The 22,232-nt window shown below is 51.5% G+C and overlaps 1 long non-coding RNA gene and 1 other non-coding gene across 2 annotated transcripts; both read right to left on the reverse strand.

The window, feature by feature from the left end:
• Positions 1 to 1,237: 1,237 nt before the first annotated feature.
• LOC138379531 (5.8S ribosomal RNA) lies at positions 1,238 to 1,387 on the reverse strand. Its single transcript, XR_011232240.1, has one exon. It is a non-coding gene; the product is annotated as a 5.8S ribosomal RNA (ribosomal RNA).
• A 9,589-nt stretch (positions 1,388 to 10,976) lies between these two features.
• On the reverse strand, positions 10,977 to 19,090 carry LOC138379525 (uncharacterized). Its single transcript, XR_011232238.1, has 3 exons — positions 18,925 to 19,090; positions 16,468 to 16,623; positions 10,977 to 11,453 (listed from the first exon to the last, which is right to left on the reverse strand). It is a non-coding gene; the product is annotated as an uncharacterized lncRNA (long non-coding RNA).
• Positions 19,091 to 22,232: the final 3,142 nt, after the last annotated feature.

Genomic DNA, 22,232 nt, shown 5'->3' on the forward strand with positions numbered 1-22,232 from the left:
GACCCGAGGGGAGAGGCGGGAGCCGAGGCACACACGCTCGACGGAGCGGGGGTGGGGGCACCACGGTCGACCGCCGCCCCCGGCCCTCCGGAGGACGGCACCTCCCTCCCCACGGCCGCACCCTACGACCACCCAGGGGCGGCGGCCGCCGAGGCGAGTCACAAGGGCGGCGCGGGGAAGGAGAGCACGTCGGAGGCCGCGGGGACGACGGGACGGAGCACGGGCCGGCGGGCGCGGACCGGGGCCCACGGGGAGATCACCGGCGCCTCGACCGCACCCCCCCTCCGCCCGACCTCGGGGGACACACACCGCGACACCCGAGAGAGGGAGGAGGTCGCGCAGAGTGGGGGAGGTGCCCGGGGAGACCAGAGGGCACCCCCCAAACCAACGGAACGCCCTCCTTCCCCAGGCGCCTCAGCGGTCCCTCGGACGGACGGAGGCGGAGGGGACACGGCAGAGACATGGCGGTCAGCACCCATCCTGAGCCCCAAGCCCGGGCTCGGGACACGCAGCACGGCAGTGGGCCGCAGCGACCCCGGGGGTGGGCGCGCGACGGCGGACGATGCCGCGGCGTCCCGCGGGTCGCCACCGGGGCACGCATCCCCGGGGTGCGGCCCCAAACAGGCAACACGGTGGGGACGTGGACCCGGCCCCCCGTAGGCGCGGGGGCACGTTTGGCCGGTGACGCCGGTGTGGGGGAAAGAGGGGAAGACGAGGAGAGGGCGGAGGGTGGCGGCCCAGACCGCCAGGCCGCCACCAGGGGCGTGCCGTGAAAGACGGCAACCCAGACACGACACCCTCCGCGCACACAGACCCCCTCATCCCCAGACCCCACACCCCGGCGCTGAGCGACCGAGACACTCTGACGCGCGTGAGGGGCACGTGAACACACACCCCCGTCGGGCCCTCCCAGGCGAACCCCCCAGAAGGAGGGAAGGCCCGGCCGCGCAGGGCGCGAGGCGGCTCCCGAGAGGATGGCACCATGGTGCCCGCGGGAGAAAGCCCTCCCGGCCTCTCTCCCTCGTCGCGGGCGGCGACGCGACCCCACCACGTCCACCCCCCACACGCCAACGACGTGCCTACATGGGGGGACGGGACGGAAGAGGAGGGGCACACCACCAAGGTCTGCACTTAGGGGGACGGAGGGACCCCTCAGCGGGGCCCTGTGAGAGAAACCCCCAGCCACGCAACCCCCGCGGGGGCCCGGAGGCACACGGGGGGGCGATTGATCGTCAAGCGACGCTCAGACAGGCGTAGCCCCGGGAGGAACCCGGGGCCACAAGTGCGTTCGAAGTGTTGATGATCAATGTGTCCTGCAATTCACATTAATTCTCGCAGCTAGCTGCGTTCTTCGACGCACAAGCCGAGTGATCCACCGCTAAGAGTTGTATGAGGTTTGATGGGCGAGGACCTCCGCGGAGGGAGGCCCTCCCTGGCACGACACCTTCCCCACCCCCACCAAGGGGTAGGGAATTGCCTCAGGCCGAGCCAGTCAAGACGACAGGACCAGACTCCGAAAGGTCGGAAGTTCCCACACGGGGCACCCGGTGCGCGGGCACGGACGCCCCACAGGCACCCGGGAGGGGTTCCCGCCCCCGTGGCACGGAACGCCAGCGCGGCGACGCAGCAACGGGCGCGACGACGACCGCCGGGGTCAAGCCCCCTTTCCCACGACGGCCGCCGACGACCCGCCGCACGCGCGCACGCGCGCATGGCACCCCGGCCCGGGGGCGGAGTCCGGTTGACGTGGGAGGAGGGGAGGAGGAGGAGGCAGCGGCGGCTTGCCTGGGGTGTTGCCGGGGCAAGGCCAGGCCGCTCCGGACCGCCAACTCCCCCGCCCACCCGACCTCCGCCCGAAACAACACCGGGCCCACCGCCCCCGACCCACGGCGCGGACGGGCGACCCCCAGGGGTCTTTAAACCTCCGCGCCAGAACGGGCTAGGTACCTGGAAGGGGGGGCGGACGGGGAGGGAAGACGGCGGCACCCTCCCTCCACCACCCACAGCCGGCCAACACCACCGCCGCCACCACGCCGGTCCCGACCGCAGCCGCTCACGGGGCGCGGGTTCCGCCGTCCCTGACGGTCCAACCGACTCCCCACACAACCACCACACGAACGGACGGCAGACGACCGGTGGGGGGTGGGGGCGGGAGGGGTGGAACACATCCCGGGAGGGCGGCGGCCCAGGGAGATGGCGGGACGCAGCGGGGAACCCTTCCCTGTGGCCCGGAGCCCACAGCCCCCCCGGGGAGCTCCGGCAAAACTCCACACGGATGGGACCGTCGCGCCCTCACCGCGCATCCCGAGAGACGCGCCGAGGGTAGCCCGCGGTGCCAGGCGTATGCGGATGGCACGGGGAGTGGTGTGCTTGGCTGGCGGGGGCCGGCAAGGTGGCCAGAGGGGGGGACGCACGCACGCGCTCCCACAAGCCTTGAACCGCCCTAGCGGGAGGGCGGGGGGCCGGCACGGCGCCGGCCCCCACGCCCGCGCCGCGCGCTTGAGGAAACACACGCGACCGGTCACCGGTCGATCGCTCGCTCGGCGACAGGCTCCGCGGGACTCTCGTTAATGATCCTTCCGCAGGTTCACCTATGGAAACCTTGTTACGACTTTTACTTCCTCTAGTCAAGTTCGACCGTCTTCTCAGCGCTCCGCCAGGGCCGTGGGCCGACCCCGGCGGGGCAGATCCCAGGGCCTCACTAAACCATCCAATCGGTAGTAGCGACGGGCGGTGTGTACAAAGGGCAGGGACTTAACGCAAGCTTATGACCCGCACTTACTGGGAATTCCTCGTTCATGGGGAATAATTGCAATCCCCGATCCCCATCACGAATGGGGTTCAACGGGTTACCCGCGCCTGCTGGCGTAGGGTAGGCACACGCTGAGCCAGTCAGTGTAGCGCGTGTGCAGCCCCGGACATCTAAGGGCATCACAGACCTGTTATTGCTCAATCTCGGGTGGCTGAACGCCACTTGTCCCTCTAAGAAGTTGGGGGACGCCGACCGCTCGGGGGTCGCGTAACTAGTTAGCATGCCAGAGTCTCGTTCGTTATCGGAATTAACCAGACAAATCGCTCCACCAACTAAGAATGGCCATGCACCACCACCCACGGAATCGAGAAAGAGCTATCAATCTGTCAATCCTGTTCATGTCCGGGCCGGGTGAGGTTTCCCGTGTTGAGTCAAATTAAGCCACAGGCTCCACTCCTGGTGGTGCCCTTCCGTCAATTCCTTTAAGTTTCAGCTTTGCAACCATACTCCCCCCGGAACCCAAAGACCTTGGTTTCCCAGAAGCTGCCCGGCGGGTCATGGGAATAACGCCACCACATCGCCAGTTGGCATCATTTATGGTCGGAACTAGGACGGTATCTGATCGTCTTTGAACCTCCGACTTTCGTTCTTGATTAATGAAAACATTCTTGGCAAATGCTTTCACTCTGGTCCGTCTTGCGCCGGTCCAAGAATTTCACCTCTAGCGGCGCAATACGAATGCCCCCGGCCGTCCCTCTTAATCATGGCCTCAGTCCCAAAAACCAACAAAATAGAACCTCGGTCCTATTCCATTATTCCTAGCTGCGGTATCCAGGCGGCTCGGGCCTGCTTTGAACACTCTAATTTTTTCAAAGTAAACGCTTGGGGCCCCGCGGGACACTGAGCTAAGAGCATCGAGGGGGCGCCGAGAGGCAAGGGGCGGGGACAGGCGGTGGCTCGCCTCGCGGCGGACCACCCCCCCCCCCCCCCCCCGCTCCCAAGATCCAACTACGAGCTTTTTAACTGCAGCAACTTTAACATACGCTATTGGAGCTGGAATTACCGCAGCTGCTGGCACCAGACTTGCCCTCCAATGGATCCTCATTAAAGGATTTAAAGTGGACTCATTCCAATTACAGGGCCTCGAAAGAGTCCTGTATTCTTATTTTTCATCACTACCTCCCCGGGTTGGGAGTGGGTAATTTGCGCGCCTGCTGCCTTCCTTGGATGTGGTAGCCATTTCTCAGGCTCCCTCTCCGGAATCGAACCCTGATTCCCCATCACCCGTGGTCACCATGGTAGGCACGGCGACTACCATCGAAAGTTGATAGGGCAGATGTTCAAATGGGTCGTCGCCACCACGGGGGGCGTGCGATGGGCCCGAGGTTATCTAGAGTCACCAAAGCTGTCGGCGCCCGCCCCCCGGCCGGGGCCGGGGAGGAGCTCACCGGGTTGGTTTTGATCTGATAAATGCACGCATCCCCCCCGCGAAGGGGGTCAGCGCCCGTTGGCATGTATTAGCTCTAGAATTACCACAGTTATCCAAGTAGGAGAGGAGCGAGCGACCAAAGGAACCATAACTGATTTAATGAGCCAGTCGCAGTTTCACTGTACCAGCCGTGTGTACTTAGACATGCATGGCTTAATTTTTGAGACAAGCATATGCTACTGGCAGGATCAACCAGGTAAGGAGAGCGCGGTGAGCCGAGGAGCGCACCCCCCCACCCCACAGGGAGGGGGGATGTTCTCACCAGCGTCTTTGGGGGGCCGGGCGTTACCGGAGCCGCGAGAGCTGGGGCCGCCGGGAGCGGAGCGGAGCGCGGGGCAGGACGGGGTCGGATGGGGGGGCCCGCGCAGAGACGGACCCCACCACGACGCCCCGGCCCACCCCCGCTGTGGCGGACCACGCGAGCACCCAAGAGCCCGGCCACGAAGGAAGGAAGGGTGCCCCACACGCACACGCGCGGCGGACGTGGAGCCGTGGGGGCAGGGCGACGGCCCCCCGCGGCGACAAGGACCCCCCCACGGGAGGGGAGGGCGCACGGGCACGAAGAGAGGGGCCCGGGGACCACACCCCGCAGCCAGTCAAGCATCGTGACTGTAGCGGCCCGCGCCCGGACAACCCCGAACGAGGCTCGGACCTGGCCGAAGCCCGCCCGGGCCCCACCCCGGAGCGTACGGGCGCGGCGGGTAACGCCACGACGGATGGCCAGGGGAGAGAGACCGCGGGACCCGCACGCTCCTGCACGCGAACCCACCGACCGGGGGAGACGGCCACCGTGGGGAACGACGGCACCCCACATGCCATCCACACGCAACGCCACCGCGGGCAAGCGGGCAGGCGACAGCGGACCACGGGAGAGGCCGCTACGGACACACGGGGGGAGCGATGCAGCACCGGGGGCACGGACGCCCCCCGGCTACGAAAGCCAGATGGGAGAGGGCGAGATGGCTCAAGGCGGCGGTGAGCGGGGTGGGGGCCACCGGACGTGGCATAAGGCGACGACGGGGGAAGGGGCCGACGGGCACCAGGAGGCCCGAGGGGAGGGGTGTAGCAAGCCTCAGACGGCAGCCCACCGGCCAGGACACGCACGGGATCTCACCGCCAGTGGCCTCCGAGCACAAGGGCGGTCCCACGGCACCTGGGACGACCGGCTGCACCTTCGGCGAGCTCCCCAAACCCCGCGCGCACCTCGCAGGGCCCCGACCCCAACCGCCATCGCGGTTGCGTGTAGCTCCGGAAAAACGCTCTTCTTGCACGCATGCGCGACCGGCCGCCCCCAACCCCGTAGGCCCGCCACGCGGAGGCCCGCCGACCATTCAACCGAGGCACGTCGCCGTGGGGGGTGGGGGCGCCATCCAGGGCCTTGGCGGCCAGGGCAACGCCCCCTCCCCGCGGCGAGGTCAGGTTCGGGCAGCGCGGTTGGGTGAACGCTTGTCGCGGGGCGGTCGGCAGCCGTGAGGAAGAGAGAAGGAGCACCCTTTTGAACAGGGATGAGACCCCGTGAGGGCGAGGCACGAGAGCCCGTGGGAGGCGAGACCTGCGCCGCGACCGGGCCACTGGGGAAACAACGCCATGGGATCCCACCGCCCCAAACCCTAGAGCGGTCCCACAACGCGCCCGTGACGCCAGCCGGCCAAAGACTTTGGCACCCCTCGACCCTCCCAACGGGGCCGGCCTCACCACCGGGGTGTCCCAGAGCGACGCCGGCCTTCGCCCCTCGGCCTGCACGCCACCGCACCTAATCCCATTCTCGTCCGTTTCCCAATCCTGTCTCGCTCCGGGGAGCACCGCGCACCCGTGGAACGACCCCCTCGTTGGCTGGGCGGTCCCCCAAGCTGCAATCCACAGGTGCCAGCACGGGAGCGCCCATCCATCCGCCGGCCTGGCACGGGACCGGGTGGAGGGCCGCACGCTCACAGGGGATGGGGAGGGGGCGCGAGACGGGCTCCACCCCCTCCTCCCCCCAGCGCACACCGGGGCAACCCGCGGCCAGGGCACGCAGCGCACACACGCGGGCGCCCTTCACAGCTGGAACGCTGGCCCGGCCCGGCGTGACCCTCCCCCAGAGTTCAGAGGGGGAGGCGCGGACCACGTTAGGTGAAGAATGGCACTCGGCCCCCACCGCGGGGGCGGCGGACCGCTCCCCCCCACGGCAGGGGAGGAGGGAACTCTGCCCACACACAACTGGCAGCCGCAGGGGTGGCAGCTGAGGACGCGCAGAGAGGCGGCGGGCTGGGGGATCCGACAAACCCCAGAAGAGGACAAGCCTCCATGATCGCTAGAGAAGACGCTTTCTCGCCGACGGTGGATCGCCCCCGATCCCCGGTGGCCCCCGTAAGGGCCCTGGGCGGAGGCATTCAGGCATGCCCCGGGGGAGGCGTGGGGGGGTCTGCGGTATGGGGCAAAACACGCACGGTTGGCGACTCCTGAGCGTTCACGGTCGGGGCCCCTGATCCAAAAACCACCTCACTTCGAGGTGAACACTCCCCCGTCGGTATGGGAGAGGGGTCACCGAGGCAAACTAGGCCGGTGGCAGAGGCCCCCCACGGGGCCGGCTGGCACCACGTCACCGGCCCAGCCCCACCACGATCGCCCACACGACCGTGCAACAACCCCCCCTCGGGCAGGGAGGGAAGAGCACAAGCCGTGCGCTCGCCTTTCGAAGTCCGCCACGCACACATCGTGGGGACGCCGAGACAACGCCCCCCGCCCGCCCACGTGGCGCAGGAGGATGCCTCTGGGCTTGCCCGCCTCGACCCCCCAACCCCAAGCAAGCTGCTCGAGGGTGTACCCAACGCAGCAGACGCTGCAGCGGCGACCAGAGGGGGACACCGGGAACGAGGACGACAACCACCGCTTGGTTTCGGGCACCTTGGAGAACAACCTGGTGCGCTCCGGGGGCACCACTAAACGGCCACACAGACCCAGCAGCCGCGCGCCAAATGGGGCGCGCCACCGGGCGGGTGGCATGGCCCCGCACCCGTCCCTCGCGGGGAGGGGTGACCCCGGCCAGGCAACAGCCACACAGGGCGAGCGAGGGCTGCCCGCTGCGTCTAGAGGACTCACGACCCCCGCCAACACCACGAGGCCGAGGGCGGGGCGACCGCGGTCCGGCCGGATAGTCTCGCACCCGCGCCTCCCACGCACCGCTCACAGGCGGGGAAGGAGAGGTGAGGTGCCCGCAGGCAGAACGAGAAGAGCGGCCACCGTTCACCATGAATGGACCGTCCCTCGCCTGGCACGCGGCTCAAGGCCCGGAAGGGCGCGACGTCACCACATCGATCAGGCCCCGAGGACGGGGAGGGTTGGGGGAGGTCAGTCAGGCCGGCGAGGACAGCGATCGGAGGAGCCCGCTTCAGCCTCGCCAGCCCCGCCTCCCAAGCACAACCCAAAGACGAGGACCGCCTGACACGCAACGGCACAGAGCCAGAGGGGTAAGGGGGAAGGTTGCCGCAAACCTCCCCCCCCCCCCGTGCCGTCTCTCGAGGTGACGAGACCAACGCAAGAGGCGGGCACCACCGTCGGGACACTCCGATGCCCTAGAGCGGGCGCGCGGGCCCAGGCGGTCAGCTCAAAGGGAACAGGGCAGGGCGCTGGATCCCCAGGAACCCAGAACCTTGTCCGCCTGCGGAGGCCCAACCCCTCCAGCGACAGTCGCCGAAGGACAGCGTGTCAGTACTAACCTGGAGGCGGAAGATGATGATATGAGGTGATCAAAAACACCGCGCAGGAAGACGAGGACCGAGCCACTTGAACATGCCTGCCCCCACGACACTCGACACGGCCACCTGTCCCCAGCAGGTCCCCAGCGCCAGCAGACAAGGGGCACTCAGGAACATCTGGTCGGCCCCCTTGGCATCGAGGGCCAGGGAGGCTCTCACCGTCCACGCGCACCACCCAGGGCCCAGCACGGGGACTTGTGGAGGAGAAAACATCGGGACGGGACCGCCACGGCCCACGAGCGGCCGCGGGCTGACAGGGGTCGCCCTCGCTGGCCACCCGCGCCACCCAGGTCCACCCAGGTCCACCCAGGGCCCGGTCCCCGGCCCCAGCACGGGGACTTGTGGAGGAGAAAACATCGGGACGGGACCGCCGCGGCCCACGAGCGCCCGCGGGCCGACAGGGGTCGCCCTCGCCGGCCACCCGCGCCACCCAGGGCCCGGTCCGCACCCCCAGAGTAGGACTCAGAAGAAGCCACGGACGACTGGGTGCCACTCACAGGGCTGTCCCTGCCTCCTGAGCGGGAACCAGGGAAAATGGGTAGGAAAGGTGAGGCCGAGGGAGAGGGACACGCATGCACGGGACGGCGGCCGGTCGCCGGACACCCTCCTCTCCCGTCCGCGTGTGCCGTCTCCTTCCTGTCCCCGCGGGGTGGGTCGGGTCTCCAAAGCGGCCACAGCGTGCTGGTCGACCTGCCCGGGCAGCCCCGCAAGCCGCCTGGCTGGCTGAGCCTGGAAGCGTGGCGACAACGTCCTCCCGCCACACAGCCCTGCAGGCCCAAGCTCTGCCTCCCAGATGTCCCAGCCGGCGTCCCGGCACGAACCAGATGGCCCCGCGAAGGCTGCTTGCTTCCCGGAACTCAGCCTCGCTCGCATCGGGGACTGTCCCCTGCTTTGCCTGCTGCACCGAAGATTCAGAGGACAAGAGACTTGTAGAAAAGCGGCCGCCAGGTGGAGCCCGACCACAACCGGCGCCAGCCACCAGAGGTCTGCTGCAAAACACGGGGCAACCCTCTGGAGCCCATCATTTCAGAGTCCGGAAGGTCCCCTGGGGGCATCAAACACAGTCCCCCTACTCCCCACGGAAGCCATCGAAAAATGACGGGTCAGTCTAGGGCCACGCCACCCTGAACGCGCCCAATCTCGTCTGATCTTGGAAGCTAAGCAGGCCCCGGCCTGGCTAGCACTGGGATCAAAGAAAGGATGGGTCGGCCCGACCACCGACATCGTCCACCAAACCCGTCTCTGCACAGACCACAACATAGCCGAGAGACAGACAGGCAGAAACAGAAAGAGAGAAAGGGAGAGAAAGGAAAAGAACAGAAAGAAAAGAGACGGAGAAACAGAGAGAGAAAGTCAGAAAGAAGAAAACAGTAAATAAGAAAAGACAGGAAGAGGGAGCGGGGAAGAAAGAAAAAGGAAGGGAGGAAGGAGATAGGAAACACAGAAAGACAGAAGGAAAGAAGAAATAAGGAAAGAAAAGACAGGCAGAAAGAAAGAGAATGAGAAAAAGGAAGGAAGAATGGAAGCAGAAAGAAAGAAAAACAGACAGACAGAAGGAGGGAAAGAAAGAAAAGAAAAAGAAAGGAAATTAAGAGAGAAAAAGAAAGAGCACGGAAAGATGGAAAGAGAAAAAGATAGAGAGAAGGAAGGAGAGAGAAAGTATAGAAAGAGACAGAAAGAAAGAAGGAGAGAGAAAGGAGAGAATGAGAAAGAAAGAAGGTAGGAAAGTAGAAAGGGGGAAGAAAGATGGAAAAAACAGAGATAGAAACACAGGATAACAGGAGAAAGGAAGAGAGGAAAGAAAAATGGAAAGATATACGGAAGGAAGGAAGGAAGGAAGGCAGGCAGGCAGGCAGGAAGGAAGACAGGAAGACTGAAAGAAGGAAACAAAAAAGAAGTAAAGAAAAGGCAGAAGGAGGAAGAGAAAGAAAGAAAGAAGAGGGGGAGAGATGATAGGATGAGAAAACCTTTCTGTCGTGGAATCATAAAACCCCTTCCTATCTTAGGATCATGAAACCCAGGGTGGAACTATGATACACTTCACATTCTCAGAACACGCCGGCTGGTGAAACAAAGAAAGAAGTCAGGGACAAAGAGAACACATTCACGGGGCCTGGCCGGGGGCCAGGGTGGGGCGGCCCCGAGGCTGTCGCCAGAGCCATCTCTGTGGCAGGACGTCGCAACACGCCTACCGGATTTTCCCATAATGCTAGCCCGCCGCCAGGTGACCCCCGTCATCCACCGATCCAAGTGTCAGCCTGGAAAGGACGGGCTCCCTCGTGGGGGAGGGAGCGTGGGGGCGGGAGTGGGTACACACTGGGTCGCAGGCCTCCTCCCGGCCCCTCTCGGACCACGTCTCTCAGCCCTCGGGCACACTCCCCACCACTAGTCGACCAGAGAGCCCCGGGGGGGGGCGGAGGGGGGCGTCCACGGCAGGGAGAGAGGACAGGGACCCATCGGCCCGTGCTAGATGCCACGGGTGGAGGCAGGACCTGCTGAAGACACACGAACAGTACGGAGAGGTTCAGAGCGGGGCCTAGGCGCAGCCACTCACGATGATCTCACAGTTGGACTATCTGTCACGGTGGACCGAAGCGCATGAAGTGGGCGCTCCCGGAAACGGCGTGTGTGTGTGTGTGTGTGTGTGCGCGTGCGCGTGCGCGTGTGCCTGTGTGTGGGAGGGGGAGAGAGAGAGAGAGAGAGAGAGACAGAGATGGGAGAAGACGGTCGGTACATTCACTCACTCCTGTACCCGGGCCAGTCGTTTCTCCCGAAGGACAGAAATCCATAAAACACCCACGTCTAAAGAGTGTTTACACAGAGCTAACCCTAGGTCGAATCAGTCAGGAGTCGAGTGCGGGGAATCCTATGGTCCCAAACTGGGACTCCAGTCCCGGCCCCATAGCAAAAGGGGGTCATTTCTCAGAAAACGCACGCACACAGAAACGGGTAACGTTTATACAATTTTATACCACGGTAGTGACTTCCTTCCCCGCGCCCGTGTTCTTAGGATCGGTCTCACTACATAGTACTTTTTTTTTTTCTGAGCTTTATTTCATTTTATTGTAATTTCATTAGAGATGGTGGGTTTCATTGTTTTTGTGCACAATAAGAGATGACATTTCAAAATGATGATTTTTTTTGATTTTCAGACAGCTCATGAGGCACCCACTTACTGAGCTTTTTCACCTTTCCAATTTGTTTCAAATGCCAAATGACCACAGAAAGAATGCTCAACATTGAGTTCTTCGGCAACTTTTCCTGCATTTGTAAGAGGATCAGCTTCAATGATTGCTCTCAATTGTTTGTCGTCAACTTCTGATGGTCGGCCACTGTGCTCCTCTTCTTCAGGACTCTCGTCTCCTTGCAAAACTTCTTAAACCACCACTGCACTGTACATTCCTTAGCAGTTTCTGGGCCAAATGTGTTGTTGATGTTGCGAGTTGTCTCCACTGCTTTATGACCCATTGTGAACCTGAGTAATAAAATCATCTGAATTTTCTTTTTGTATAACATCATTTCCATAGTCTAAAATAAATATAAAATAAACAGCAGATACTAAGTCCTTAGCAAAAAAACATAAAGTGAGAAATGCGGATTAAAATAATATATAACATAACCACATTTATTTAAGAATGTATTCCAATAGCAAACAGCAAATGTTAGCAATGCTAAAACCACAATTACTTTTGTACAAAACTAACACAAATTAAAGTAATAATAAATATCTTTTTTCCTCTTAAAATTGACAAAAACTGAAAATATTGATAATATCTAGTGATGGTGAAGAAATGGGGAAGTGGATATTTACATATTGTTGCTTGTAGTATACTTCGAACAAATTATTTGAGAAGTAATTTAGTAGTACTGGCTATAATTCAAAACAAGCACATCATTTGCATCAGCATTTCAACTTCTAGCAATCTAGGTCATGAAAATAAAAGCCTAAGTGTATAAGGGTATATATGTGCAGCTGGATTTTTGTATTATAAGCAACATTGAAAAATTTGAAACAATCTAAATATACATAAAGAAATGACTGAATAAACTACAATGCTACCATATAATTGAGTATTATGAAACCAATATAAAAGACAAATCTACATATTGACTTGGTAGTGTAAAAGCCAAATTTCAGCTCAGTAAGCACATAATGACTTCATTCTTGGAAACATAAAAGTGTGTGGTTATATATACATATAGATTTCTTGCATATACTCAAGAAAATGTCACAAAGGAACTTAACATAGGTCACCTTTGGGAAGATGGAATTTGATGAGTGGGTGATAGAACAAATGTTCAATTAACAACTTTAGATAATTGGTTTAAAGTAGTGGAATTACAAATTATTTTTCATTTTTGTTGTTTTTTAGAATTTTTCTAAAATAGAGAGCAAATAATGGCTGGATCAGGATCCTGGAGGAGACTGGAGAGGAAGGAACCAAGGGTATAAGCGGAAGGATGCACTTCAAACACAATGAATACTTCACTCCGAAAGTGCATGACAAGAGGGAAGAATTGGTGGGGATGTAGGTCTGCAGGGGTGCAAGAGGTAGGGTCGGAGAGTTAGGAGTGGAGACATCTTGCCTGATGACCCTGCGTTCTCAGTAAACATGAGAAGGAAACCTGGGCTTGAGGAGAGTGGTGAAGGTTTGGAGTCATTGAAGAGGAAAAGAGGAAAAGATGCTGACCAATGACAAGTGAGGAAAAATGTACCTGTGAAGTTTTTCTTATCTAGGTCTAGCAGTGGCCCCTCACTGCAAGACACTAACAGCAAGACAGGCTAACTAACGATGCAGTCTTGGTTTCTTGCCAGAAAGAGGAGAATGGATTCGGTGGACTGCCATCATTCTCTGCCACGTTGTGACTACCTTAGATGTTTTCTGTAATGCAAATCACTTTTCCTACCCCCTCACGCATCCATATTCAATTTGACACTCACCCATCCTCAATTTGAAATTCGTTTTTTAAATGTTATTATTTATTTTTTTAGTTGACAAAATTGCATACATTTACGGTGTACAACATAATGTTTTACAATATGTATATGTTGTGGAATGGCTAAACCAAACTAACATATGCATTACCTCATATACTTTTTTGTGGTGAGCACATGAAAAATCTACTGTCTTAACAATTCAAGTTTTTTTTTTAATGAAGGCATCATACACTTATTGGAGCTAAAAATGACCCTTTGAAATAAGCATTGTATCTATTAAGCAAAAATTACTCCTATGGAAGGTGATAGCATGATAGGTAACATAAACATATTGCAAATAATTTTATGCGAAATGCATAAAAGAGCATGGGTGAATAATTTGGACTGATGCATTTTTTTAGTACCAGGAGCTTCTCCAAATTCTAAAATTTGCACCACATTCACGATCTTCAAAACACTATCCAAGGATACACCATGCTTTTGGAAGGACTACACTGCCCTCTAGCTTCAGCATAAGTAATACCGTTTGTGGGGAAAAACCAGCAGTTGAAACATCAACACGGAAGTGTGTGCGATTAACATGCCTCAGAAATTCACTTTTCCTTCTTGAACTGAATGAAAGTATTAAAATTTTAACAAAATTTTATAAATTATATTTATTTTAATAAATAAAATGAAAATATTAGAATAAAGATCACATTTTAAGCAAAGTGTACTACAGTATGTGTAACAGGTAACTATGTAAAAAGATACTAAATATAGAAAAAGATGCATATATGTGCATATCTGTACATTATTTTGAGGAGAATCCTTTAGGAAATGACACAGTTGCCTACAGGGAGACAAACTGGCATCTTAGGGGTTAAATATGAGATTTATTTTTCACTGTGGATCTTATTGTAAAACTTGAACTTTTTGATCATACACATTCATTAATCTTTCCAGTAAGAAAAGAGTTAATCAGTAAAACTTTACTAATAATTACCTACCAGAGAAGTTTTATGCATCCAAATGTTAAGCATCTCTTTCCAGAAATTACATAACTTCAGATAAGTTATGTAATCTTTGTGCCTGCCGTGACCACTTAATTTAAATTAAAGCATACCTTCCTTAACTCTAGATTACCTTATTAGCTACAGCCCAACATCTTCACAATATAGCCACAAAAAGGGTAGTGTACACTAGCTCACATTTGGATAACAAAACAAATCTTGAATGAGTACACTCTATTTTATATCCTGTTTTTATCTATTAACTATTTTTTTAAGTTGAGAGAAACTAATTTTTATGGTTAAAATATTAATTATGAAATAGTATACAATGAAAGGTAAATCTATTTCCAACTCAGTCCTTCTCGCCAAAGGAAGCTAGGTACATTCTATATATCTTTCCATAAATTATGCCAATAAGTATTTATTGAGTGATGGAATAAGCAATATTTTAATTGAATGTTTATTCTGTGCCAAGCATCTTTCTAGGTGCAGTGGATAAGTAGCAAACAAAACTGTCACTGACCTCATTGAGTTGACACTCTAGTGAGAGGAGGCAGATAATATATACATAAATTAATACATACATACAATGTCTAAAAGTTATAAGTGATATTTAAAAAGGAGAAGGTCAAAGGAACATAAGTAACAGACAAGGGAGTTGCTGTTTTATGCAGAGAAAGCTTTGAGAGGATGACATTTAACCAGATATTGGATTCAATGGGAAGGAGGACACACGGGTATCGGAGTAAGTGCCTACCAGCCAGAAAGAACAGCCAGCACAAAGGCCTTAAGAGGGAGTGTGTATAGGATTCAAGAAAATGTCAGGCCAGGTGCAGTGGCTCACACCTGTAATCCCAGCACTTTGGAAGGCTGACGTGGGAGGATCACTTTTGCGGCCAGGAGTTTGAGACTAGCCTGGGCACCACAGCGAGACCCCATGTCTATTTTTGAAAATATATATATATTTCTAAAAGAAAATAAAAAAAAAATTACAGCTGACTACTTTGTTAGAAACCATGCAAGCAAAAATGAGTGGAGTGAAATATCTAAATTATTGAAAAAAAAAAAAAAAAACCACCAACCTAGAGTTATATATCTGGCAAAATTATTCTTCAAGAGAGAGGAGAAATTAAAAGGAAAACAAAACTGCCAAGAGGCCAGTGTGGCTGGTGTGTAAGCCCAGAGTACTGATAAGGAACAAGATCACATAAGGCTTGGAAGACAAATGCAAGACTTGTGTTTTATTTTTAGAGAATCAGAGGGTACAGGGGAGGCTTTGGGGGTCTTCACAGAGGAGCGGTATGACCCAACTTACATTTTTTAAAGGCTCCCTCAAATTACTAGGTTGAGAATAGACTGGCAGTGGAGGTGGGAAAAGGTAGAAACAGAGATGAGTTCAGTGTCAGATGATGGCATTTTGGACCAGGTGGCTAGCATAAGTTGTGACAAATGGTCATATTCGGGAATACTCTCAAGGTAGCCCCACAGAATTTTCAGGTACATTGAATGCAGACTTTGAGAGAAAAGGAGAAGTTGAGCAGCATGACTGGATACCTGGAAGGATGATGGACGCGCCCTCAATTGAGATGCAGAAAACTGCTGAGAAAGCAGTTGGTGAGAAGGAGATTATGAATCAGTGTTGGACATTTTAAGTTTAGAGTATCTATTAGATATCTAAGATGGGAGAAATTACGCCACATGTTTGCTGCTGAGACTGGCTTATTAGAGCAGGAGAAGATGCCGAGGCAGAACAGAGAGGACTAAGAAGGGGAAAGGATCTAGTGTACACATGGAGAGATCTTCAGAGGGGAGAATGGTTGTTCATCTAGATAGAACTGGGAAGGCAGGTATGTGGGCACAGGCACAGGTAGGTGGACAGATAGGTTGACAGGAGCTAGTGCAGAGTCTCTTCTGCAACCTTCTGTTTTCATAGTGAAATAAAGAAATTCTTGTTTGAAGGAATGAATAAATCCCTTTTTACTCTCTTGCTTAAAACCCTCCCCAGGCTTCCTCTCACCATGAGAATAAGATCCAAATGTTTTATCACAGCCCACAAGTCCCCACAGGATCTGGCCCTGCCCACCTCTCTCCATTGCCCCAAATGCTCCAGCCACAGGGGCCTTCCTTCTGTGTCTCAGACACATGACAAACTCAGACAACCATGGGTTCACCCTCTGTCTGGTACGGCCTCTCTCTTATCCTCATCACGTAAGTTTTACCTCAAAGTTCACCTCCCCAGGCCTTTGTTGAACTTCCCATCTAGAGTGTCCCCTCCTCCCACCATGAATTATTTTACTCATTTATTCTGTCTGCTTCGTCCCACAAGAAGGTGTTTCCTAAGAAACTAGCACCCCTACTCCTGGCTCCCCCTCCCCCTCTCTTCTCTTTCCTGATTTGGCTTTAGTTTTCTTCTCAGTACTCATCAGAACCATATCTGGCACATAGCAGGAGCTCAGTCACTATTTCTTGATGAACAATTTTGACAATTTAAATGAAAAAATGGATACAGAGCATATAGCAGAGAGCCTGGCATATAGTAAATATTTGATAAATGTTACCTGCAATGGTGATGGCAACAAAGACAGCCATGGCAAGAATTAGAAGCACAACTCTGAAAGGCTGATGCCTCCTCTGTACTCTTGGACCAATTCCCTTTTGTCTCATCAGAGGCTTTCATTGATCATGTCCCTTCTTCCTCTTGATAGCATCCTTCCCTTCAAGTAAATATTAGTATGTGCAATATTAGCTCACCACTAAAAACAAAACCAGTTAAAACATACCTTCCTTAACTCTGGGTCATATTACATACACCCACGTGTCCTCATAGTTTAGCAATTAAAAAAAATATTCTATGCTAGTTCACAACTGGTTAACCAAAACAAATCTTGAATAAGTAGACTCACTTTTATTTACCACTCTTATCTATTGACTAGTTTCTTTAAATTGAAAGAAACTACTTAATATTTGCATGGTTACAATATTAATAACTATAAAATAATATTCAATAAAAGATCTATTATCTAATTCAGTGCTCACTCTGCAAAAAACTGGCATATCTGTGTATCTTTCCAGAAATTATATACAAATATCCAGACATATAAATATCTTTTGAAAATACCAATATGCACACAATTCTGCACCTTAGGTTTCCTTTAGTTAATAGATATCATGACTAGCTTTCAAAAGTACACATAAAGAGCTATATCATTACGTTTACTGGCTACGTAGTGTTCCATTGGGTATGAATGCAATGTCATCCATTTAACTAGTCCCAAATTTACTGGCATTTAATGTGTTTCCAGTCATTTGTTCTTGTAAAGAATGCTGGAATTAATAGTCTTGTATATGTGTATGTATATTCAAGTATACATTTCATATATACATACTTTTTCAAATATATCCATACATAAATTCTTAAAAGTACAATTGCTGGCATAAAAAGCATATGTGTCTTCAGTTTTTATCAATATTGACAAATTACTTTCTAAATATTAATAAATTTTTTAAATCAGTAGATTTTTTGACTCCTCTAAACTATGAACAATTACTAAGTGCTTTGCTTCACATTATTGTTGAGGGATAGCGGACAATTATTTATATTCCCTGTATCAAAGCGGAAAAGGACTGAAACCACTTTTAAAGAAAATGTTAGTACCTACTACGATACATACAGTTGTCCCCCCTTATCCAGGGTTTCACTTTCCACAGTTTCAGTTACCTGTGGTCATTCATGGTCCAAAAATATTAAATGGAAAATTCCAGATATAAACAACTCATAAGTCTTAAATTGCACACTGTTCTTTCTGTACTGAAATCTCTCACCACCCCACACAGTAGGTGAATCATCCTTTGGTCCAGTGCGTCTCTGCTACACATGCTACCAGCCTATTAGGCACTTAGTAACCATCTCCATGATCAGATCAAATCCTCTGTCCTGGTTCCACGGTGTTTGTGTTCGAGTAACTCTTATTTTACTTAATAGACTTAATAGTAGAATGAAGTAAATACTACATAATAGTGGTCCCCAAACTCAAGAATTGTGGTGCTGGCAATTTGATATACCAATGAGAAACTGTAAAGTACTTCCTTTAGGCAGAAAAATGAAAGTTCTAGACTTAATAAGGAAAGAAAAAAATTATATGCTGAGGTTGCTAAGATCTATGTTAAGTGAAAGTCTTCCTCAGTAAAACTGTGACAAACAAAAAAGAAATTCTTGTATAGCATATAGACGGTTCAGTACTACCTGTGGTTTCCAGCATCCACTAGGGGGCTTGGAATGTGTCCCCCTCAGATTGGGGAGAGGAAGGGGAAAATACTGTGTTTAAGACAAAGGAAAACCAAGCACTATTTTGGGGAAAGAGATTCTGTATTTAGAATAGCTCAGTGTTGGAGATAAGTTCTTTGTGCCTCTGCATAGGCTCCTTGCTTACTCAGTTTGAACCAGTTGGTGGTAAAGAAGAAAGGATGAGGTCATTCATTGCTCACGCCATAACTTTGAGGACCGATGGTTTTGCAGTGGTAACTGACCTGCATGATCCTCCTAATGATCCTGAAATTCAGGATCTGTGATAGTTGGGCTCACTTAGAATTTCATTTAAACTTCTTATGTAGTTGTAATTCAAGTAATGTTTTTAAAGTTTTAACATGGATGTCCAAGTTTCAAGCTGGTGTACAAATCTTGGCACACAGCCAGACTGCTGTAAGCCTTGAGAAAGATAAGAGAGTTTAATAGGGGTGTGCTTTCTTTTGAAACTGGACATTTTCTTTGATCTTTCAAGAATAAAGTAATTGTATATGGTAAAAAAAAAAAAAAAAAAAAAAAAAAAAAAAAAAAAGCTTTCTCTTTCAGCTAATGAAAGTATCAACACATTAAATGAACTTTTCCAGTCCTCAGTAGTTCTTTCCCCTAAGTCAGCCTCTTAGAAATTCACAGCCTATGGAAACAAGAGTTAAAGACACAGAAAGAAAAAAACCTAAACTCAAATAGTTTGTCAGGAGCACAACGAGCTTCTTACCTTTCTAGACCGGCCAGTGAGTTTCAACTTTCGTCGTTTGAGGTTTTTTCTTTCTTTCTTTCTTTTTCAAACTCTTAGTGTGGTTTAAAAAAAAAAAAAAATCGTAATTCTCTTTTAGTGGAAAAGTACATGTCCCTGCCTTGTTTCTTCTACAGATTGCAAACTCTTCAAGAGAGGGGGTGGAGGATAGTGTTCAGGGGCTTTTAGCAAATAGCAGTGTCCGGCTATTACCGAGACGGCCGCTCTCTGTCAGGCCACCGTCCCGTCCATGCGACCCTCCCGCTCGCCGCCAGACTCCGTCAGGTGTGCGCCGCCTGCCATCGCGCTCCCCCGCACCGCGCCGCAGGTGGACTCGTCCATGACGTCACGAGACCGCGACCCAATCAGAGGCGGCGTTTTGGAAATTTTCAACTTACAGGCGGGTCTGCCCTTGCGCCCTGAGGCGCCGGCGGCGGAGGGTTTTAGCCACTTTCCTGGGACCCAGCGTGAGAAAGCTGGCGGAGGAAGGCCCCGTGGCGGTCTGCGTGCGAGTCCGGCCACTCAGCAGCAGGTAGGTGGCCCAGACCGCGGCGGGACGCGCACGGCTGCCGGCGGCGCGGGTCCGAGGGGGAGGGGCGAGTGCTCCAGCCTTTCCCAGAGCTGCTTTCCGGGGTTTGCTTGTCTGTGAAGTGACAGGGAAGGATCCGAGATCTGGAAGATAACTTCCAGCTGCGAGATTCAGGTAACTCTAATGCAGGCTCGCTGACGTTGAAGACCTTCACCTTCTGTTTTTCTGACATCTGAGCCTGCTTACCCCATTCCACGCCCTAAAGAAGTCTTATGGGAGAGTGTGGTCATTTTAAGCTTAATTGGCGACCTCTAAACTCCCTGAGGGCAAGGACTAGTCTGTCGCATTGCATTCAGTAGGCACTCAAGACTGCATCCATTCAGTCGTGCTACAAATACTTATCTATCTGCATATATGTACTTTAGTACACCGTTACAGCACTGAACAGACGCTACCGCATTGCCCTGTGGATCTTCCATTCTAGTGGAGAGACAGAACATAAAGTTAAAAATATAGAGCGTTAAGTGGTTATGTGTAAGTAATAAATGCATGGAGAAAAACAAGGAAGGGGAATAAATGAAGTCAGTTTGTTTTAGTAGCCTCTGGTCCTCGACCCCAAAGGCTAACATTTTCTGTGTTTGAGAAATTTTTATTGAATACAGCGTTTAATTACGGAGAATATCAAGATCTGGGATTTCCTGGTTTTAAGGAGCTCCTTATCTAATACATTAGAAGACATCAACATAAAGAAGCCATTGCAATAGGTTGTGACAAGTGTTATGATGGGCAGGTGGAGAATGTTTGCTAAAATGATTAGTCCATAAGAGAGATGACAGTTTGGGTGGGGTGGGCTCGTGTCAGGAGAGTCCTGACAGTTTTCACAAGTGAAACAATAGATAAGTTACTTACTGGAAAGGAAGGTCAGAATATTCTAGGCCGAAAGAGGTTAAATCTGTCATTTTGAGAAGACCTTCAAGTAGAGCTTAGGGTTCATGTAGAAATTTAGAGGACAATGAGGTTGGAGAGTGAAATGACATGATCCAGGTCTCATGTGCTATGCTAAGGATTTCATAAGTTTCCAGAAAGTTTTCAAGAGTTTTAAGCAAGAGGGACATAATCAGTTTCATTTTTAATCTATCCTCTCAGCTGCCAGTGTTGGGTGAAAGGGTGAATGAATGGTTTCACAAGAAACTCCCATGACAGGGCAAGAGGCACTGAAACCCCATTTAAGAGAGCTGAATCCTCAAAGCTGGATTTTCCATCTTTCTCTTATAAGTGATATATTATTACTATCTTTTAAAATAATCTTCAACAGGGCATGGTGGCCTATGCTCATAATCCTAGCACTTTGGGGACTAAGGTGGGAGGATCCCTTGAGGACAGGAGTTCAAGACCAGCCTGGGCAACATATGGATACACCACTGCTCCACCCCCTACAAACAATACAAACATGGTGACACAGGCCTATAGTCCTGTCTACTTGGAATGCCGAGCCAGGAGATCACTTGAGACCAGGAGTTTGAGGTTGCAGTGAGCTATGATTGTACCCCTGCACTCTAGTGCCAGCAGCAGGGCAAGACGCCATCTCAAAATAAAATAAAGTCTTCTTGAGAAGATGAAATCTTAAATTATCCTTCCTATAACATAATTTTTATGACCAATTATGCTAAAATGCAGTATTATATTTTTACAGAAGAAGAACTTGGAGAAACTGCCCAAGTTTACTGGAAAACTAACAATAATGCCATTTACCAAGTTGATGGAAGTAATGCCTTCAATTTTGATAAGATATAAGAGCATCAAAAATTAGCTTGCTATTCTTTTGCTATTAAGAGTACAGAAGGCTTATCACTAATACTAGATTTATTACTAAAGATCAGACTAAGGCTTTTGTAAACTGCTTCATTGAAAATGAAAAATTGTTTAGCCATCATGTATGATACGTGAGATAATAAATTAATATTTAAAGCACAGTTATATAATTTGTATGCAGACAAATTCCAGACCCCATGTGCAACCACTGTGGTCTACTGCCTTGTAAAAACACATAGGATCATTAACTTGTAGTATATTTTTTGTCTTTGAGGACCAAAACATTTTACCTCAAGGAGAGGTTTTTTTTCAAAGGACCAAAAAGTTGAAGAAAATACTGTCTTAAATATTTTATCATCCTAGATTCACAATTTTATTTCTTTGAGTAATTACTAGTTCAGAATGAAAACACATTTGATTTGTTTGGTTTAACTTCAAATGTGTTGTTGTTTTGCATATCATGTCTTTCATAGTAATGAAACTACTAAAAATGTGTGTGAAGAAATAGCAGCACCAATCATCGATTCTGCCATACAAGGCTACAATGGTTTGTATTCGCTCAGTGTTGCAGAAACATTTTAGTCTTGGGTGTCTGTGCAACATGTATTGATAGTTCTAGCCACTGCAGATTCATTTTAAATCTTTGTGTGAGTGCATTTTGTTTGTTCAGGGACTATATTTGCCTATGGGCAGACTGCTTCAGGAAAAACGTATACTATTATGGGTTCAGAAGGTTACTTAGGACTTATGCCCAGGGCAATTCATGACATTTTCCAAAAAATTAAGAAGGTAAATAACTTAGCTGAATTTCTAGTATATACTGGTAAAAGTAGCAACAATCTTAGTGTTTTTCTTGCGTAATAATAAAAGGAAGTAAATTTATAGTTATCTGTTGATTATCCATGGGGAAAGAAGAGAGGCATAACATAGATTTACTTTTATCCCAACA

This window comes from Eulemur rufifrons, unplaced genomic scaffold, assembly GCF_041146395.1.
Source record: "Eulemur rufifrons isolate Redbay unplaced genomic scaffold, OSU_ERuf_1 scaffold_48, whole genome shotgun sequence".
NCBI lineage: Eukaryota > Metazoa > Chordata > Mammalia > Primates > Lemuridae > Eulemur > Eulemur rufifrons.